The 22,844-nt window shown below is 46.2% G+C and overlaps 2 protein-coding genes across 5 annotated transcripts in view; one reads left to right on the forward strand and one right to left on the reverse strand.

The window, feature by feature from the left end:
* Positions 1 to 22,844, reverse strand: part of THEM4 (thioesterase superfamily member 4) — a 781,652-nt gene that overhangs the window by 639,911 nt on the left and 118,897 nt on the right. The gene's annotated exons all lie outside the window — the stretch shown is intronic.
* The window catches only part of LOC138580361 (uncharacterized), a 253,475-nt gene that overhangs the window by 158,154 nt on the left and 72,477 nt on the right, over positions 1 to 22,844 (forward strand). The window lies entirely within an intron of this gene.

Raw genomic sequence — 22,844 nt, forward strand, 5'->3', positions numbered from 1 at the left:
AGTCACATCTGTGCCAGTGATCAAGGGGATACTGATAGTGATGAATAATGTTGTCCCCAAGCAGCCTTATGCCAGTGCTGAAAAGCCAGCCAGACAGAAGACACGGATTCGTGAAATGCGACAAACACATCATGAGCCAGTGAAAACAACCTTGATGCCAGTCGTGCCAGACGCGATCGTAGGGAGGCGAAAAAACTCTCCTATGATTACCCAAGAAGAGAATATGTGGATTTATCTGGCACAGGAAGTACTGAACATATCACACTTTTGTCTTACTGATGTGCCCAATGCTGAAGCTTTATTGACTACGTGTTTAGTAGCGGAACGCCTGTTCCGGTTTTAAAGCATATCTTCGGCGTCACACACAACGATTCTTTAGTTCAAGACTCAGGTATTAGACAATCTTTTTCAGTTTACGAATACTGTCGGTTCTGCCAAGAGACTGACCATAAATGGAGAAATTTGACACGTGTTATTACTTACAATATAACTCAAGGTGATGTATGTTAGGTTATGACCTGCAAGGCACAAGAAATTGGCAAATGCCGACAAATAGAGTTGACCAATCAGCGCAATTATACGATGTTCGAGAGGCGACTATGTTCTCGAGTATCACGCAAATGCACCAGTGTTAATAACACTATGTCCTGCAATCATACAGTAATAACTGCTAGTCACTTGAATCATGTGAAACTTCCAACAGGATGGCTCTTTTCATGTGGTAACATTACATACACTTATATTCCTGCTAACATTTCTGGAGGTCCATGTGCTTTAACTCGATTAGGACTAATGATGTTTCCTTTACACCCAGCGATAACTCGAGGTAAAAGGTCAACTTTCGAATCTGTAGGTCTATCTCCTGACTGTGATTCACATGTACAATTGTTATCAGAAGCTGAGGTTCTAGCATTAACCCTTTCATTGGTGGGAGTTTGAGGTTTAGCTGCTGGAGGTTACAAATCTTTGATGAAATTAGCATGTTTAGTAGTCAAAAGTCTTAATCACACTTCACAAGCTTTAGAAGAATTACTCCTTGATAGTCAAGTTATTAGAAAAGCAACTTTACAGAACAGAGCTGCTGTAGATTATCTATTGCTAAAACATAATTTAGGGTGTAATGCATTTCAAGGTATGTGTTGTTTCAACTTAAGTGACCATTCACAATCTATTGAAAGTCATATTCGTGGTTTGAGGGATCTCATTTCTCAAGTGTCTCAAGATCATAATAGAAATTGGTGGGATTGGTTATTTTCATGGATACCTGATATTGGGGGTACACTACGTTACATTTTTGCTTGCATTTTTATTATATTATCGATCATAATTGCTTGTTGCTGTTGCATTCAATGTATTCCCAATTTAGTTTTAACATTTCATAGGTTTCAGAGACCGGTTCCTGTGCCACCAGGGTATGGAAGGTAAATATCCAAGGGTGGAATTGTTATGCTTGATCTAAAATGGCGCTGGTGCGCAATGTATTCTGGGAGCGCTCGGAGCCATGATGGATATTTACTTCATACCGCAGTGAAAAGCTGCACACATTTTGCTGAGTGTTAGATTCACGGTGCCGAGAAAAACATGCTTTCCAAACCTGGTATGCGGTCAAGGACAAGGACATTTCTGCCGGGAAAGCCAACCTTGTTATGGTTTGCTGCTGTTCTCCGTGGAGCGTGTTTTTAGAGAAGGGAGGCACTGCGCTTCTTGGGGGGAGCTCTCGATTGACCCAGCTGGCAACCGACGGCTGTTCCTCAACTGCGCAAGTGCAATTTCCAGAAGGTTCGAGAATTGACTCCCCTTTGTGGAGTGTGTATATATGCAGAAGCCCGGAGGGGGTCAGATGAGACTTCAGCTGGAGAAGGACCCTTACGTCCGGCCTTCCTGTGAGCTGTGGTACTCTCGGCCTGGCTGTTCCCGGGGTCTTCCAGCCGCTTCTGGGCGAGATGAGGAATTCTGTTACGCTCACGGTGATGTATTTCCTTTCGAATTCTTTATTTCTTCTTCTGTGATTTTTGTCCATATTATTTTTGTGAGTTATTTCTATGTATTTCTGAGCTTTGAATAAATAGCCGTATAAGAGCTGATTATCTTCTAAGAGTGCATCGCCGTGAGTTATTGCGTCTGTCTACGTTCAAAGTATTTGCTCTGTAATTGCATTGGTCATTTATGTTTGTTCCGTTACTTTGGGGAGAGCAATACACCTCCTGCCCTTGAAGGATTAGACCTCATGATCTTCGCCGCAATGTTAACTACAGAGGTATATATGCTCCACCCCTGGGTCTGCCCGATTTCTTCACACACTTCTGAGGATGGGGGTTTATGGATGTTCTTAAAGTGCAACACCCACTCATCCTCTGAAATCGGGTTGGTAACTAGTTGGTGTTTTTTTCTTCAGCTTGGTGTACTACTTCCCAAAAGCCTCTGGAGGTGTTCCCTTTCAAACTAGCTAACATTAAATCACCATCTTTTTGATATAACTTTGCAATTCTCAAACTTGAGCAAGTTCTTATAGTCTTGTTTAAATATGGAGACCTTTTCCTCCCTTCGACTCTGTTTTCATTACCCCTCTGGATAATTCTAATCCCTCTATGTAGTTTGGTTTTCCTCTCTTTTCCCTCTTGGGTGAATACATGCCTGTCTTTCGGATGTCCACCCCTTTTCCAATGACCCTGAGCCGACAGCCTTGTCATATTTCCCCTCCAAGAAGGTCAGAAAACCTTGGACTGAGTAATTGACCATTTTCCTTTCCATCAGGGTCGAATTGAAATCCAACATCATTGTGGTGTTAAAATTACCCATATTCTGTGGAAATCAACTAAATCTGTTGCCTCTTACATTGACTAGTACTTTGCTCAAACCCTCCTCATAGGTCAAAATGTTCCCAACGCAGCTGTAGGCATAGCTGTGCATGGTCACTAAGTTTAGTTGGCCTGATTTCATAAATAAGAACCTGGAAGGTTATGTGACAGGAAGACATAGTACATTTCTGAAGGGCCCATAGCTGATCATGTGGCCGAGTCATTATATACTAATGTCATTCCCCAACTCTCAGCAAAGTTTAACCACAGGGAACCATGGACTAATTTTCTTTTGTGTTTCGGCACTTGTCCTAAATCCACCATGAGGTAGTTTAGAGTATCAATCCTTTCTATGTTACAGTTTGCGTTCATATCACTTGCGAGCAATAAATCCCCACCTGGATGATCTAAGTACCACTCTTCAATTCTGTGATTCAAGACTCTCTCCAGATTATACTCTGAGGTCCAATAAACACTAATTAGAACTACAAAGGCTGATTCTTTATCCAACATCACCGCCAGCCCAATAACAAGAATTATGTCCATAATTCTCCATTCCCCTACTTTCCGTACATTTCTCCCCTGCTTAATGGCCACAGCCAGCCCTCCCTTGGGCCTAACCTTCAATCCTTGCGGGGCATGGATGTTAATTACCTCATAGACATCAAATATAAAATTTGCTTTGGCCCAAGTTTCTTGAAAAATTAAGTCATATACATTTAAATCCTCACATAGATTTTCATTGGACACTAAGTTCCTCTACCCTGTAGTATTCCAGGTGAGGAGTTTACAGGACTGTTTTACTCTAAAGTGGCTGACTCAATGTTTTAAGTTGGGCTATTGAGTCTTTCAATGTTAATGCCAACCATCGCCAGTTTGGTGCTTCGATGAATGGGACTCCTTCGCTCCGACTCCCCTCGTTCCTTATATCCCTCCCAGTAATCTCCAGGTTTTCCCTCCACCTCTTCTCTGAATGGGTATCCCTATCATTCTTAAATGTAACAATGTCATAGTCCTATTTCTGTAAGTTAGTTGTTTCTTTTAGAATAATGTCCCGTACCAGTGGGGAGTGTATGACCAGCCTCAGATAGTCGTAGCGTTGGGGATGAATGAGGTCAACCAGATGAATGTCTCCTGAAGCAATCAAACAAAGTGCTGGTTTCTCATCAAAGAGGGCCAGTATGCCCATTCGATAATTCAAAATAATACTAGGCACCTCTGGCTATTTGATTCATGCAGCTTAAATAATTGACCCCTTATGGTGTCTTCTTCCCCTCTATTTTGCTTTGCTTTCCTGCTGTTGAGCAGGTCTTCTGCCCGATGTTCAGATTTCTCCCCCAAGTGCACCCCTTCAAAACTTGTACGATGCTCTAATCTCCTTTTTTTTTTTAAATTTCACTTTTATTGGTTTTTGAAAGCTTAGCAATCACATAAATGCAGCTTACATCTCTTGTTTACAAAGAAAGCGAGCATGTAAGTAGAGTTACAGTCTCTTATTTTGCATAACAAGAAAACCCAACCTTTGTTTCTGATTATATCCCACCCCCCAACTCCCGCCCCCCGCATATGATATCAGACCTGGAACTAAAGAGAGCGTTAAACAAAACCATAAAACCGCCATTTTAGTCATGGCATTGGGCATAGAAGTCATGCATTGATTCAGCTGACGAGCACTCGAGTCATTTCAGGCATTAAACCATAATAGCCTTAGGTAAAGCGTAATTCAGACACATTTCACGAAGCATATGCGGAACGAAACTCCGACCAGGTGTTCTCTACATTAGTACGGTCCCCGTGCAATGCTGCAGTCAAGCATTCCATTCTGTAGATGCTCAATGCGACCACTAGCCATTCACTCTTGCTGGGGAGCGTGGGCCTTTTCCATATCATGGTAAGGCATGCTCGAGCAGCCATCAGTAGGCCCTGCACCATTTTGCACGCCACCACTATCTTATCCCCAGTTTCAGTTAAGGAAAACAAAACGAGCAGTGGGTGCTTCTCTCTGTCCTCTCCGTCAAGGTCCCTGATCCAGCTAAGGACTTCTGACCAGTAGATTTGGACCTGTGCGCATCCCCACCACATATGCCAATAATAGGCCCGCCTCCCACATCCCCTCCAACAATTCGGGCTTACTCCCTGGTACATTTTGGCCAGCCGGGCAGGGTCGTATTGCCACCTGTATAGCAGTTTGGTAGCATGTAATTTGTATTGACACGATAGGGATGATTTCGCCGTTCGTCTGCACATTTGTAACCATAGCTTTGGGGAGATTTGTCTGCCCATATCTAGCTCCCATTTGCCCTTGAGCATCAAGGAGGGTTTAATATCGATTTCAATGAGTGCGAGGTACATAGCACTGATCAGACCTTTGGAGCTTGTGCATAAATCAAGGATCTTCTCAAACGGTGTGAGGTCTCTCTGTAACTGTTGTTTCCATATTGATCTAGTCATTACCCCCTTGAGTCTAAGATACAGGAAGACCGAGAGGTTACCTATGCCGAGGGCTTCCTGCAACTCCCGAATGGTAATGAAGGAGTCATTTCGGCGCAATTGGCCTGCCCTTTCTAGCCCCGCCTGGTACCATGTTTCAAAACTTCCTGGCTCGGGAATTGCGTTGCGGATCCCAGGTGACCAGAGATGCCCCAGTGGGGCGGGCCATGTTGTGACACCCACCATTTTCCTCCCTGGTTTCCATATTGACCATATCGTGCCTATGATGGGGTGAGATTTGACAGTATTACGTAGTTGTGGTCCGGGCACCCATAGCCATTCACACATTATAAAGGGTCGAAGGTGATAGTTATCAAGTGCTATCCACTGAGGCTCAGACTGCTGCCTGAAATGTGGGACAAGGATTCTGAGCTGAGTGGCTCTATAGTATGTCTCAATATCTGGAAGACCCACCCGAGCGTTATCCTTTCTAAGTTGAAGGAGGGATCTCGGGATTCTTGGCTTTTGGCCTTGCCATAGAAAGTTTAGTATCAATTTCCTCGTATCTGTAAAGTATTCTGGGGGCATTTTAATAGGGAGCATTTGAAAGAGATATAGTATTTTAGGGAGCAGGACCATTTTTATAGCATTTAAACGCCCTAGCCATGAAATGGTAAGTTTGGACCACCTTTGGACATCTTTCTGGAGAGCAAGGGACATTGGGGGAAAGTTGGCCCCATACAAGGATCCAAGGTCACGGGTGACGTTAATGCCCAGGTATCGGAGCGTGGTGAGGCTGACTTTTACTCCCAAAGGGGCGAAGCGCTCGGCATCCGAGTCTCTGCGTTTATCTATTGGAAGGAGGACAGATTTCCCTGTATTGATTTTCAGTCCCGCAAGCTCTCCATATTCCTCAATAATACTAAATGCTGCCGGGATCGAGTCTAAGGGGTCGGTCACATGTAGCAAAATATCATCAGCGTATAGGCCTAGTTTATATTCCCGGTCGCCCACTGTGATACCCCTAACTCTGGTGTCATTTCTCAGCTTTTGTGCCAATGGCTCCAGAGACATCACAAATAGGATTGCTGACAATGGGCAACCTTGCCTTGTGCCTCTCTCAAGGGGAAACCAACGAGAGTATCCCCCGTTCACCGCCACTGACGTCATGGGGGAGCTTTAGAGTGCTTTAATGGCACGGGAGAGCTGTGGTCCTAGCCCATATGAACTCAGTACCCTCTCCAGGAATTCCCATGAGACCCGATCAAAGGCCTTCTCGGCATCCAGAGACAGAAGGGACGGGTCCCCTTCCATCTCCTGCGCTTCATGGATTAAATGCAGCGTTTTCCTCATCGTATCCGCGCCTTGTCTGCCAAGGACGAATCCAACTTGGTCGGAGTTTATCAGCCTAGGGAGGAATGTTTCTAACCGGGCCGCAATCACTCTAGCGTATATCTTCGCATCGATGTTAAGTAAGGAGATGGGGCGGTATGAGCTACAGTGTCTGGGATCACGGCCTTCTTTTGGAATGACGGCAAGGAGGGCTTGTGAGAAGGACGGAGGTGCTTGGCCTGTGACAAAGATGTGGTTAAACAAGGATGTAAGGAAAGGGGCAATAAAGGGGGAAAACGTTTTGTAAAACACAGGTGTGAATCCATCGTCCCCCGGGGCTTTCCCCGTCTTCAATCTCTTGATGGCCTCTATGACTTCCTCTTCCAGGACAGGCATGTCTAAGGAATCCGCTTCAGTGGGTGTTAGTGTGGGGATCCGCAATTCCTTCAGATATGTGTCTATACTCCCTACGGGCGGGGGGCGGGTCGCACATATATAAGTCTTCATAGAAGTAGGCAAATGCTTCCTGTATATCTTCAGGGGCTGTGACTACCGTGTCCGTGAGAGTGCCATCCAGTCTCTCGATCGCTTCAACCCATCTCTCCGCTTTTTGCGCACGAAGGCGGGCAGCCAAGAGAGCATCAGCCCTGTCGCCCTTCTCATAGTATTTTTGTTTGAGATATTGCAGGGTCTGGGCCGTCTTACCGGCAATGAGTATTTTCAACTCTTCCCTGAGACGGCGGACTTCAGCAATATATACAGACCTCTCGGATGGAGATGACTGTGCCATATCCTGGGCCTTCCCAAGCCTTTCCCTTACGCCTGTCTCTACCAGGGCACGTTCACGTTTTTTATCGGCTCCTTCCTTTATTAATATTCCCCTCAGCGTTGCTTTGGCGGCCTCCCAAACGTATGTCTTCCCCACCTCCCCTGTATCATTGATAAGAAAAAAACTGCTTGATCTCAGTCTCAAGGTTTTCCCTGAAAACCGAGTCAGCCCATAAGGAATCATTACATCTCCATTTGGAGTTTCGTGGGGCTAGATCGTGCCAGGGTATATCCACCATCACCATATCGTGGTCCGTCCATGCGGAGATTTGTATACTAGCTGCCTGCAAGATGCGCAAGAGGTGCTCTGAGAGGAAAATGTAATCAATGCGCGTGAGTGTGTCATGGGGGAGGGAATGGAAAGTGAAGCCTCTCTTTACGGGTGTAAATGGTGCCAAGAATCGGTGAGGCCAAAGAGGTCAAGGGACAATTTGATGCCTGCCACGTTTTTGGTACCGGGCGGGTCTACTGTATCTGCTTTAGTTTGTCTGTCTAAGGAGCTGTCCATCCATGTGTTAAAATCCCCGCCGAGGACCGTGTGTCCTCTGGCCATTCCAAAGACCTTCTCACTGATTCTATGCAGAAATCTGTTTTGCCCCTGATTAGGTGCGTAAAGTGTAGCAAGGGTGACTATTGTGCCCCTTATGTTAGCAATGACTATGAGAGCCCTCCCCTCCTGATCTTTCCATGTCTCCATAATTGTGCTCCGCAGGCTTTTGCGGATTATGATCCCCACTCCCGCTTTCTTCAAAGTACCCGAGCTCCAAAAGGTGGGCCAAACTTCCCGCGATGGGATCATTCTCTCCTCACCCTTTCGATATCGCGTTTCCTGAAGGAAAAGAATGTCAATTTTCGATCTCCTAAATTCCCTGGCCACCATGGATCTTTTGGTAGGGGAGTTCAGACCCTTGACATTAAGTGTGCAGATATGTATCGTATCCGTGCAGAGTGTGTGTGCCATTTTAAGTTATGTACTTGTATGTGCACCTCGAGTACGCCTGTCTCAATGCCATCTTTGTGTGTGGAGCCCTCACATTTACGCATATTGTGCTGTTCCTCTCTTCAAGTCTGAGTGATCGATAAAATATTCCCCACCCGCCCCACCCTCCCCCCCTTATCTTCTTTATGTTCGGCGCCCGATCCGTCTGGGTTAACCTCACCCAGTCGAACTCGGACCATCAGTGGTGACCGCAAGAACAAGCGGTCCCATCTTACTACAAGCATATATAACAGTGAGCCCCCAACAGTCAACTCATACAGAGACTTTAACAATCCGCAGCTTCGGGATAGTACTATCAACTCCCCCCAGGGTGTCTTTACTGCGTGGATATTACTTCATATCCTTCACCAAGTTCCTCATGCATACAGAATCAAGTGCTCCATGCGCACGGGCAGGTTAACATATTGCAGTCGAGGAGCGCATCGAGGGAGACATATGCAACAATGATCTTCAATGTGCGAGTACCATCCCGGTCAACACCGCGACCTGGTTTCGCGCCACCCCGGGCGGGGTCTCAAGTGGCGTGATCGGGCAAAAGTGCCCATCAGAAGAAGCCATTATCTTCAGCAATGGAGCACGCAAGTCCTCTATCCAAGTTAATGTTCCATGTCTTGCGAGTTATTCATTCTCCGAAATTTCCTGGACCCCTGGATCCGCCTACGACGGGGACCCTTGATACGCCATTCAGCTTCCTTTTTGTTTGGATCTCCCTGGGAGGGGTCCTCTGCCTGTTCGCCCAGGAGATCAGCTGTGCAGTCTGTAATTTCCTTCTCCGAAGCAAGCTTTATTGTCGAGCCTTGCCACTCAAAGGTGAGAGAGAATGGGTAACCCCATCGATATCTGTTTCCCTTGTCCTTCAACATCTTTGTAATTGGGATACATTTCCTCCTCAGGGCAAGCGTGAGTGATGATAAGTCCTGATAAAGAGAGACGGTTGTGTCACCCATGGTGAGTGGCGGGGCATTTCTAGCTTTTTCCAAGATGCGGGTCCTATCAGCGTAATTATGGAATCTGACTAGGACTGAACGTGGGCCCCCTGCCCTGCCTCCTGCTCTGTGAATGCGGTCGATTTTGGGTTCGTCTATCAGATCATCTTTAAAGAGGAGTTTTAAGATGCTGTGAATGGTTTGTTTCAAATCAAGGTCAGTTTCTCCTTCTTTTTCAGGAATGCCGTGGACACGTATGTTGTTACGGCGTTCTCTGTTTTCAAGATCGTCCACTTTCAGCTTTATTTCTTCTTCCCTGTGCTCCAACTCTGCAATACGAAGGTCCATCTGGGCTTCCAGCGTGTTTAAGGAGGTTTGATTGTGCTCGAGCTGCTCCACTCTGTCATCCATCCTTTGCGTAATCTTGTCAATCCGACCCCCTATGTCTGCCCTCATACTCCTCATTTCCTTGAGTAGGTCAGCTACGTCCCCTTTAGTTGCTGCGGCCTCAGACCCTTGGGAAGCCATCGTTTGCTCGTTGGGGCCCTGGGGGTCTTCCTGCGATGGGGCAAACTTATACTTTGCCAGTTTGCCCTTAGGGTCCATGGGTAGTGGGGTCACAACCATACAGTGGGTTGCTCTCAGGTCAACGTCTGCACAGAGTTCCAGTAGTGAAGTGCCTCTTGTGGTCCAGATAGATTCCGTGCTGTTGAGACCTGTTGAGGTAGGTCAAATCCCTTATATGTTCAATAGATGGTGTACTGGAATGCTGTATGAGGGCGGGGGCCTCTGCAAAGGAGCCACCTCCAAGGGGTACCTGCAGCTTCGTCCGGAGATCCCCGCAGGAAGAGTCCTGGCCAGGCGGGGTGTTAGTTCAATGGGACCAGCAGGCGCTAGGGGCGCGATGGAGGCCGAGGAGGGCACACGCCCTGGACACCAGGGGCCCAACCCTCAGCCCACTGTAGCCTGGGGAAGAGTTGAAATATGAAGCGCCGTACTGCGCAACGCGCATAGTCCCAGTACCCCGGAATGGGGATGTGTTTGCCCCACGTTGAGTGCGTCTTTCCCTCAGATGAGCCCACAGAAGAGCTGAAAGTTCAGGGGGGGTTTGGTGGATCCGCGTAAAGAGGGCCTTCCTCCACCGCCGCCCGGGCGGAAACCCGCGCACCGGTCACCGGGGCTCGGTGCGCAAGCCGCGGCCCGGAGTCCGGGGGAGGTCCACTATGGGCGCGTATGCGGTCTCCACCCGCGTGGGGCCACCGCGACGCGGGGGTTGCTGCGGTCTGACCACTGAGAGTCGGGATTCTGAGGTGGGTCGCGTGGCTCGGGAGGGGCCACGGCCTAGAGTCGGGGACCGAGTCTCCCGCGTCCGAGCCCGGGGCGGGCTCACTCTTTGTAAACCTCCTGCAGGTCGGGTATGGCCCGTGCGTACCTTCTCGCAGGGTTCAGCCGAACCGGGAGTCCGCGTCGCAGCAGGCTTCGTGGAATCATGCGTATCCCGATGCGACGTGTGCTGGGAGCCTCCAGGCCTCGTCTGTCCTTCTTCGTCGATGTGACGCAGGAGAGTGTTTCTCCAGAATGCAAGGTCCGATTTTGATCGGATTTGGAACCTGATGGTGCCTGGGTGGTTCCGACGCCAGGTTCCGTCGCTATTTCAGCCGGCGGGGGTCTCGTGGTGGGGGCTCAACCCACTTTTCGGGACCCTTGCGCGGAGCTCACACGGGGACCGTCTCCATCCGTGCGCCCCCTGGTGGCCGACCTCTAATCTCCTTTTTAAATTCTTTCGTGCAAAATGCGCTCTACCCATATCCTCATCTTCTGCTGACTCCCCAAAGTTGTTCTCAGCCAAAATATTCCTAACTATACTTCTAACATCTAGTTCAGACAAAACAAGGACCTTCAAAGAATCCCCGTCTCACCCCACTTGCTTGACCAGGCACCCCAACCTCATGTATGGTCCACAGAAACACCCTCCAATTCACCAGGTACTACCATCAAAGTCTTCACCGTTACACCCTCGATATTTTGACATCCTCCATGAGAGTTCCCTACATCCTTTTGGCATCCTTCATGAGAGTTCCCTACATTCTTTACAAGTGCAGGACCTGATGCCAAAGCTGCTTTCTCCATATTCCAAATACTTTCATTACCTACCCGCTGACTAATATAGTGAGGCCTGAGTAACTGAGACTGGGGGTGTGGGGCATGATTACAAATATCGTAAGTTTGTTTTGAGATTTCTACGATATTCTTTTTCATCTGATCGATGCCACCTTGCCTCTTTTTTTGTTTCAATGTGTCCACCAGCCTGGCATCCACATTTACGTACTCGCTTTGGTCATTAGTCCTTTTTGCAGATTCAAGGAGTAAACATCCCTCTGAACAGGAGTTTCGTTCTTTCACATAATTTGTATCCAATGTCTGCTCACCCCAGCCTGATAAGACCTTGGCTTCTTGGGGCTCATCCAGCCTTATCTCTCTGAGTTTCACTCCTGTTAATTCGATTGGTTTTTCAACTGCGACACACTGGAAAAGATGCCTTCCTCCTCTGGTCCAGCTCTGCTATAATATGTAGTGGAAACATCCATTCTTTATTCACTTCAATATATGTATATGTTGACGCATGCCGCAATCTATTCACTATAAAGCTAGCCTCAAGAATACTTAGTCTGCTTGCGTTTCTTTGCATCTGTACAGGTGTAAAATAACTTATCCTCATCGTTACTGTAGCATAAGTTTCTTGATCTTGATCGCAAGATGTCACTTATCTTTGATACTTTCTTGGTGCCTTATAGAATATACTCATTTTCTTGTCTATGCATCTCTTCTATGTACGTCAGTCTGGCTTCATGTGTGACGTCACCATTCTGCTCATTCATTCATTCATTCATTCATTCATTCATTCATTCATTGGTCCTGCTTCTTCTGGGATTTCATTCAAATGGCCATCATACTGTCTTTGTATGTAGGTATGGCTTTCTCAATGGGAACGTTGCCTCACGGATTCTCTTCGGTATCAGTATTTTCACTGGTACCGCATAGGATTCAATCTCTGGTTCCCAACATATAGGCAATATGGGCGAAGTGGTTGAGGTGGGGGTACTTGGCTCCTTCTCTACACTCCCCCCTCGGGGCGATTCATCGGCCACTCTGCCATCATCCTTCGTATCTAGACATCCTCGTCTGAAGAAATGCTTCTTTGGGATCCATATCTTTATGGCTCCTTTCAGGCATCCAGATGATTTTACGTGCTCATCCTTGTTCTAAGTCATAGGCATGCACTGTCCACTTAGGCTGCAATAGATCCACTTTCCCACATACTTCTTATGGTTATTCGGATACAGGAATTCCGTTCCCTCAGGTGCATGGATACTGGCCTTCACAAAGTCTCCGACTTCTTCATCTGTCAAGTCTCGAGCCTTCCCTCCTGATGCAACATCAATCATGATTTTCATCCGTATGGCTTTTATTTGCTGTCTTTTTGCATTGTGTGATTATTATCTTGATCACACAAAATCCAAGCAACAACAACACGATCAGGGCTCCAAGGAACATGAACATGTCTGCCATCCATTGTGGATCCCAAGAAAAGAGCGATCCAAACCAGCTGCGTCAGCAATGTCTTCTACTTCACCTGGATGTGTAGTTTCGTCAGCATTTCTATGCCCTCTGTCAAGGTGCCATTTTCCTCATCGTGAGAAGGTATGAACGTGCAACATGAGTCTCCGATTTTTGCACAAACACCTCCATCAATAGCTGTAATCATGTCCAGGACGTATCTGTTCTGAAGAGTCATCAGTCTTATGGCTCTCATCTCTTCTCTGATAGCATTAAATCCATTTATGGTAGTGTTGATTGTCTGCAGCAATTCCCATCTGGTAATCTGCAGCCATTTGGTATTTGATCCAACCTGGATTCACGGCATGAAGATCAATGTGAATACTGACGAAGTCTGGCTGAACAGTCTATGCTCATACGGAATGGAGTCAAAAGCTTCTAGCTACTTGGCAGAGAAACAGTTCACCCTCTTCATTCGATTAATCAGCTCCACAGATTTGCCATTTTTAATATATGCATGTGCCCGTTTACTTGTTTTTGTTCTGCTACTGTTCAAGCTTTTCAGATAGCTCAGTCATTCATATTATAGATGTACTGCGTTTTAATACTTACACCTATTTGTTGAACATTTGACTAACTTGCTTGTTTTTTAATATATCCATGTGTTGCCCTTTCACTAGGCCCTTTTGCTACATCCACGCCTCTATTTCCCCTTCTTAAGGGGTGTTATTTGATTGTGTTTTATTGGCTGTGACGCTTATACTTCTGTGTCACCTTTTAACTGCTGCCACACCTGCCCTACTGCATCTGATCCTTTTTTAATAGCTAATCTTTTTCTATTCTGTGTTGCACACGCAATTTGGATAGGTTCCATTATTGTTTGAAAGTTTTTGGCAGGTCTAAACGGAAGGCCAAGGCACCACCGCTGGTGGCTAATAAAATGAAAAAAAGTAAAATCTGCTCTAGCCGTCGGACTCAGTGGTTCTGATGGTAACACTATTCCCACCAAAATTAAACTAAAAAGGGCAAAAGGCGCCCAGGTGCTGTTGGGCCAATCAACATTAAACGTGTATCACACAAATGGCGGGGAAAATAGAAGAGCGTATACAGCATACAGAAAGGGCCATAGAGGTTGATATCCTTCATTCTATTGAAGAGCGGGACACTATATTGCCCCCCTTACAATCCCTAAACACATAATTGCCAAGTCTTTCATATTGCCTAGACAATACCGTTAATGGAAGCAGTGTTGAAGGGGTCCTCACTGAGGTGGTCTGTCTTGTGGGGCTGGCTCTGTGGGTGGGGAATTCAGAGGAGGGTGGGTCACCAAAGGGTGTCCTGGGGGGAGCGGAACGGAATCACCCAGTAATTTTTTCTGTGAACGACTCCCTGGACTCAGCATCCAGTGATTGTAAAATACTGGATGAGGTTCTGGATAAGAAATTAGTACTGGTCCTCTCGGGAATTGTGGCCCTTAAAAATACATTGACCACTTCACTTTGCATTATAGATGACCTAATAGAGGTATAAAAAATGATATCCTGGAAATCAAACATCTGGTCCTGGAACGGAACAGTCCTGTAGCTAATGAGATAGTGTCAATAAGCTAATCCCTCCAACCTGCAGTTATGGCTAATAATCCCTTTGTGGGAGGCCATGCCGGCCAGAAGTCTCAGGTAACCGTTCCAGCCCTCCCTGCCCCAGTATGTCCCCTTTACTGAAGGGCGTGTAGAGAGGGGTAACACTGGCCCCAGGGTAGCATCCGCTGTAGGGTCACATAAGATCCTAAAGGGTAATGGACAACCTGCCCGGCAAACGATCCTCAATCTGCCACCAGAGGTGGCACCTTTGGTGGGAGCAATTACAGGCTTACCCAAATTGGACCATGGTATAGTAGAATCCACTAATTCTCTTTTAAATAAAATGGCACAATGGATTAACACACGTCTCCGGGGGATAAAGGTTAATCCTAGAGGCTTTTTGATTGCTAGAAGAGTTTCATGAGTGGGGCAGGAAACCAAGTGGGCAGAGGGGGATTATGTGGGCATCTCCATGACTGCCCCAGCTATGCTTGACTATTTGGTTTCCTCCCTGAACCCAGAATGGCGCTATAACAAAAACCTTACCCTAAATAGTGCCTTCTTTCCTCTGGCTGCCTTCTATCCCCTGCAGCCCTCCATGCCAGTGTCACGGCATGGGCCTATGACCGAGGATGCACGGGTGACCCCTGTGTTTATGAGTAGAACAAGGACAGGCCCCCCCAAGTGACCTAGAGGGTGCTTCATGTCAGGCAAACCGTTTCCAGGTCCTTGGAGAAATTGAGGAACTGGACTGACTTGCTGTAGTAAGGGAGGAAGTTCACCATGTAGGGGTGTCCCGTCATGTCTGTGCCACCAGGCAAAATAGCAGTGAATACCATCGGGTTCCGCAACATACAGCTATGTCCTTCTTATGCTGGAACATAGCGGGTGCAGCTTCCAAACTCTGTAAGAACGAGGTAGTGTCAGCTCTTCAGACCTACGATATAATATTCCTCCAGGAGACTTAGGCTCTCTCTCCACTCTCCTTGAATGGATTTTTCTCGAAGTGCGTAACAGCTAAGAAGGGCGGGCGAGTTTGCTGCTATGGAGGCATGGCACTTTTGCTTAAGTCTTCCCTAAACCTTACTTTAACAGTGAGAGAAACCAACAAAGTGAATCTCCAGTGCATCAGTGCACGACCTGTGCAGGGTCGAGCACTGACTTTAGTGAATTTCTACACTAGCCCACATATTTTGAATCAAGGGTGCCCTGGGGCACTCGGGGATCTTATCGATCCAAAGCTCACATTTAGTGGGAGGCAGGTGGGGATTTCTAATGCTAAAATGGGTATGGGGATGTTGCCCGAGTTGGCGGACCCTGGGGAAGACTTCACCTATGGGATAGAAGCTATCCAAATCGTTGATGAAAGAATGTGTGCACGGGGTCTGCAGTTCACTGAGTGGTTTTGGGAAAGAGGTATCCAATCCTTAAATGGTCGAATTGGCCTGGATCGACCGGGAAAGCCCACTTTTTATGGCACCCAAGGGTTATCCACAATAGATTATCTCTGCATTTTTGAAAGGGGTTAGCCTTTAATACTCGATTTTGAGGTACTTGAAAAGCCATTTAGTGATCACCACCCGCTTAGATTGGTATTAGGAGTAGCCCAGACTACAGCTCCACACGGAAGTCTGCCTCATTTGGATCGTGTGAAATTAACTCACTGTGCAGGCGTAGAGTAAGATGGGGTAAAATGGACCCCATGTTCACACAGTTTAAGGTGTGAAACACCAATTTGGAACAAATTGCTACCATTCTTATGAATGGGTTGGATCCAAAATCAATAGTTTTGGCCTCACAAGAAATATTGAAGTCCCTAAAAGACCTCTTCCAGCGGAACTTCAAAATAGGGACACCGAATAAGCAAAGCTGGCTTGACGAGCATTGTCGTGCAGCCCAGAACAACCTTAAAGCGCAACTGCATGCAAAGGATAGCACGAGACGAGAGATTATCAATGCCCTTGGCCTCTATTAAGCTGCTCTGTCAAAAAGGAAAAGCCAGTTGGAGGAACTGGCATGGGACGAACTGTTGCAGGCAGTAGAGCAAGGGGACCCCAACACTACGCCATATGCAAGAACCAGAACCCATAAGGAGAACAATGTAAGCGCAAAGGCATGGTCTGACCACTTAAAACTTCCTTTTATAAGGCTGATGCCCCGATTAAATTTGCTGGGGTCTGTGGTACCACTCTGCGCTTATCTGTTGAGAAGGTTCAGGGGGCAGTTAATAAGCAACTCCACAATCCAGCGCCAGACCTGGATGCTATCCCAGCTGACTTCTTTTGTGATGAGGAAGATCAGTGGGCTCCCTTGCTCACTAATTGCTTCAATGCCTTTTTGGAACTTGGAGTCTACCCAATCGCTTGGCGGCAGGCAATAATCTGCCCAATCTTCAAGAAGGGTGACCGAGGTAGCCCCCTATCTTACAGACCCATCTCTTTGCTGGATACTTTCTTTAAAATCTTTTGTCGGGCTGTTCTGGTTCATCTGGAGCAATGGATCTCTGGCTCTGGGATCTTAGCAGACATCCAGTATGGTTTTCGCCCAGGTTTGTGGACTCAGGACCAGGTCTTGAATCTCTATCTGGTGGGCGCCTCATCAATCTTTGTGAGGGGTGAGCCTCTCTACTTGGCGTTCATGGACCCGAGCACAACATTTAATAAAGTGGACAGAGCTCTGCTCTGGGCTGTGCTCAGATCCATGGGCTGTCCTGGGGAGTTGGTTAAGGTGCTCCAGCTGATTCACGAAAATACGTCGGCCTGTGTCAGATTTGGTGATCAGGGACAGAGTGTACCAGGCACTGGTGGAAACTAACTCAGATTTTATTAGGATGGGCCGACTAACGCTCCCAGTACTGGGCTATGCTAACTATATGGTACTAATTGCCCGCATCCCCATGGTCATACAATTCTTGGTTAATGCCCATACCCTGTTCATGTCCAATTTTAAACTGGTAGTAACTCTAAGAAGTCGGCAGTGATGGCATGTATAGGCAAGGGAGGTAGACCACTCAAGATGCGTAAAATATGGAGTGGCGGAGAACATATTCCAAGGGTGAGTACATTTGAATACCTTGGAGTCTCTTTTAATGAAACATGGTGAGGGTCTGGACATATTGAAAAACAGTGTTTGAGAATGAGGCAAGCTTTGAGGGGCTGTCTCGATTCCAAAATGTTTGCTTGGGGCAACCCATTAAGCTAATCTTGGAGGTGTATAGAGCCCAAAGAAAAGCAACCACAAACTACAGGGCTGCAATGTGGGGCCTGGAGAAGGCCATCCACATTGAAACTATAGAGAATACTTTTTTTAAAAAACTGCTTGGCCTACCTCAGTCTGCCCCGAATTATGCTACACACCTGGAAGTCTGATGCCCACACATTGGTGAGGAGTGGCAGATGGCTCCACTCTTACACTGGCTGGCGGTATGGTCAAACCCCAAAGCCACGCTAACACACACAATCATACGAGCGTTGGCCGTGAGCCCAACCCAACACAAAATCCCATGGCTCTCATACATTAATAAATGCATTTCCCAGTTAAACGCGGAGAGTCTGTTATGTCCCTCGACCCTCCTGTCACCTTGCACTGTAAGTAAATATAAGCAACAGTGTAATGCAATTCTTGTGTCTTACAGAGAATTGCTCGCGTTAGGGGAAGCAGGAAACAGAAGGCACATTATCATAACAACTGTAGAAGGTACCCAGGTGTATCTGTTGCATAGTCATGAACCATCTGACCGGTGGGCATTGACAAGGGCGCGTTTTGATTCCCTCTGGCTTGGGGTTTGAACCAAAAATTGGTCAAATAACGAACAATCTATAGCTTGCCCGTGCTGCGATTAGCCTGAGGAGGACTCACTGCATTTCGTAATGTTTTGCCCGGCTTACCGGGATATAAGAAGTGAAACAATACTACCACTGCTTAGAAATGCTGGTTTTGCTCAGGTTAAACCTGCCTTGTTTTATGTACTGTCGGCAGCTACTACTCCTGTGGCTTGGGGGTGTGTAGTATACCTAAGAAACGCCTGGTATCGGCGGAACAAATATTCTGTATCTTGATTGTATGCTCGGAAAACTGATACAAACTATTAATAACTTGGTATGGGCAGAACAACATTTTTTCATGTAATCTGAGAGTACACGTGCATCTAATTTTGGCATTTTTTAATTCTATTTTATATTGGGCCATTTTTTATGACTTAACAAACTCTGGCATGTATTGCTCTTTTAATCATTACTGTATATTGTATTAATCATGTATATGTTTATGGATATTCTTTGTCTGAATAAACTATATTGATTGAATATTTTCCCTCTCAAGCTCTTTGCTCATCCACCTCCAACTATCTCAGGGTCAGTCGCTTCTCCAAGCAGTGAGTTGGTGATAGATATCTTTCTTCGGCGGGGGCCTCCTTCTGGAACAGCCTACCGGTCCACCTGAAACTTGAGGCGAACCACCTCTGGTTCCGGAAGCACCTCAAGACCTTCCTCTTTGCTTCTGCTTTCTCTCCTCCTATCCCCTGCTGATCTGACTGAATCGGAAACTGCACTGTCTATCTGGCTACCCTCTGATCTCGGCCCCAGGTCCCCTCAGCGCCAGTTGCACACCTTCACTGCCCCCCTGGCAACCCTGCATTTGCGAAGTGTTCTGTACCCCTTCAGCCCCGACTAGCACTTGGACACCTGATGGCTGCACTTACCCATGCACTTGCCACCTGCTGGTCGCACTTTTATTCAGTCTATTATTAATTTATGTATTGTCTTTATTTATCTTACTGTTATCTTTTGTCCTGCACTATCGCCTCCCCTTTCCCGCTGCACTTTTCCCCTTTTCCCCTTTCCCCCCTCCCCTGCACTTGCATGGTCCGAATTTCACCTGGCCTAGTAGGATCGTTGTCTTTGTCTTCCCTTTGTTTCCCCTCCCAGGCCTCGAACCGCCTTGAAACACTTGTTTATGGGCACGTTATAAATGCCATATCATGTTATACTGTAAGTGAGAGCAGTATCACTATGAACAAAATGCAAGTATAAATTGCGTATAAATATGTCAATTTACAACAATAGCTTCTTGCACATCGTGGACGTCTGCCATAATGATGTTACTATTGATGCTGCCCATTTTTACTCTTTTTTTTAAGGAAGGAAAAAATAACCTTTAATCGGGCAACATTACACTGTTACTTCCTGGTCTGCGGGTCTCTCAAGCGCGATAATCAGTGCCACTTATTCTGCAGCCTGTGCCGAAAAGTGAGACGGTAGTCAGGCACTTATCAATACTTCAAACTCTCCATTGGCCATGTGCCTTACCACAGCGGCACCTCTATATCTTTGTCCATCATTCTGATCGATTCTAGAAGAATCGTTAATAAAGAGAATCTCCCCAGCTGCCTATGCATTTTCCTTCACCCTCGGGAGTTCATCAAAGAATTCCTCATAGTTTTAGCAACCATGTGCATGCTCGTCCTCTGCCAGTGGTTCTGCTACAAACATGGCATGATTCACTGTTTTCCAACAGACTATTTTCATCACCGGATTCGATATGACTACCTCATAGGCAGAAGCTCTTTGAGAAGTCAACCTGCTTTTAGGTTCTTCCAAAATCCCAAACAATGCATGTTCAACAAATAACATCATGGAACACCTCATTACTATTCTAGCAGCCTTTTCAATGGTGAATGCGGATGACTGTTCACACGGAAAGTGACCCCTCATTACTCGGTCTACAATCCCACTGTAATATGCAAGGGGCTTGTACCCCAACGTGGTTCTCTGTGTGAGTGCAGCTGTCATAACAGTGCTATTCATGTGTGAGAACAAAAATAATTCCTCAGCATAACTGGGAATCCCTAAAACTGTAGCTGTACAAATTGCCTTGTTTAACTCACCAAACCCTTCTTCCATCTCATCAGTCCAGACAATGTTTGCCCCATTTGCCTGTGCTTTCTTCAGGGCTTGCAACAAGGGCCTGATGTATGAACTGTAATCAAAGACCCATGCTCTTACATAGTTACACAGTCCCAAAAGTCTCTGCATGTGTTTTATCAGGAGTGGCTTTACTGTCTTCAAAATAGCCTCAGCTCTCTCAGGAGTAACTTTCTTTGCCTCATGCGAAATTAACTGGCCTTTATACAGTACTTTCTTTTGACAGTACTGCAACTTCTCCTTGTCTACTTTATATCCTTTGTCTGCAAGAATAATCATTAGCTGAAATAAATCACGTCTGCACTCTTACTCTGAGGTGCTACAGACCAATATGTCATCCACATATTCCAACACAACACTTTCCAAATCAATATTGCTTACGTTTATCTGCAGGACTCTACTGAAAATCGACAGAGACTCACAGTACCCCTGGGGCAGGCGGGTACTTTTCAGACGAGTTTGTCTCAACTTAAATGACGTCAAATCTTGTGAGTCTTTATCGAATGGGATTGAGAAAAATGCATTTTTCAAGTCAACCACAGTAAAATATTGTGCTTCAGCAGGGATATTACATAAGATTGTCGCAGGATTAGGAACTAGAGGGAACTCGGCCTCTACAATCTGGTTAATCGGGCGTAAATCTTGAATTAAACGCCACAAACCCCCTTTCCCTTTCTTCACAGGATAAATTGCGGTATTACACAGTGACTCTGATATCATAAGGATGCCCTGCCCCATCATAGCAGATATCATCTTAAAAATACCTTCATCTGCCTCTCAAGACATAGGATACTGTCGTGCTCGAGGTAAAATTGCTCCTGGTTTCAATTTAATCTTAACTTCTCCAGTTCCCTTTGATAGGCCTACGCCATAGGGGCCCATTGTCCATAATGAAACTGGCACTCTCGCCATGTCTTCATCGAAAGACTCAGGGGGTTTCTGTGCTAACATCATTTTCTGAGGAACCTCGCGTTTAATTGCGTTTAATTGCTCTTACCCAATAAGTAATGTTCATCTCAAATACCACATCATCTGACGGATGATCTCCAAACATATCCTCATCAATGATGTCAGTCAACCTATAACCTTCCCCAATGGCGATCATCGTCTGCCTTCATAATCATTTCCATCAAGCAAAGCCATTTCTCCTTGCACTATGGCTGCTTGTAACTCTAAAGGAAAGACTTGCCCTTCCTCTTCATCCATAGATATATTTGGCCTGGATAAAAATTCATCAGGTATTCTCATACTTCTGCCCACTAAACCTGGAAGCCATGTTAACAGAATACGTACCCCAAAAGTTTCTGGTTCCAACGGTACTCCTCATATGGCCATTTGTCTTGCAAATGCCATAATAAATTCACTCACGTTCAAATAATGCATTCCTGGTGTTGAACATACTATGCCTTTTTCAGTGAACAAAATCGTCATGTTCAATTGGTCATTAGATCTCGACAGGTATCTGCCTTGAATATAGCAATAGCACAGACATGTCACACTCTCCTATAGAGACTGGCAATTCTTCAGTAAAAGGAACTCTACTTGTAGCTCCTGTGAGTATTCATGGCATTTCCAGACATTGAAAATGTCCCCTCTCGTATACATGAGCGTGTTGCACCTGTGCCTACTAAAAGATGTGCCTCCTATGTTGGCGTCAACCCTCGGTTCCTTTTGAGGATTGGGCGGCACTGATAGTATTGAACAAATGAAGTCTCCCAGTGAGCTGTCGTATTGTGTATACATTCTTATCCCCGTACCTGTGAAAGGATTTCCTCCTTCAACGGTGACACCCCCTATCCTAGGAGTCATTAACCGTCACATGCTTGTGCTTTGCTATATTTGCACAGGTGACTGCTGTGACTGGCCTTGTGGCGGATTCATTGTTGCCTATTGTGTTTGAAAGCCTTGTTGCATTCTCAGCACTTGTGTTTGCTGCACTGTCTGATTCTGAGCAAACCCATCTCCATTCTGCTGCGAATATACAGGTGAGTTTACTGTCCCCCCCTCTTGAAAATTGCCCATTCTGCACATATCCTTGACTTCTACATGTGTGAGCAAAGTGCCCTGACATACCACATGTCCAACATATAGGAGAAGGTCTCCTAATGTGCCCCTCCAGCATGGCTTGACTATTATTCTGTGTGTTTTGAAACCCCCTTTGTTCTGTAAGTTTCCCTGATTATTCTGGAAGCCTCTACCTCGAAAACCTTCCCTTCCCCGTGATGCAAATCCATTATTACCTTGATCGAACTGCCTTTGGTTATTCACCTGTGGCATGCTTGCTGCGAACCCGATCCGTCTCCACTAGTCAACATCGCCCCTCCAATGGCATACTTTGATAGTTTTTCTGCACTAACATTGCCTCTTCACCTTTCCTAGCATCGTCTTTCTTTCGATTCTTCTCTCTTGCAACAGCCTGCAATAATGCGCAATTGTCAGCTGAATCTCTGACCATGGCTTTGCTTCCATGC

The sequence above is a fragment of the Ambystoma mexicanum genome, chromosome 1p (assembly GCF_040938575.1).
Source record: "Ambystoma mexicanum isolate Mex_15411 chromosome 1p, UKY_AmexF1_1, whole genome shotgun sequence".
In the NCBI taxonomy this organism is placed as follows: Eukaryota; Metazoa; Chordata; class Amphibia; order Caudata; family Ambystomatidae; genus Ambystoma; species Ambystoma mexicanum.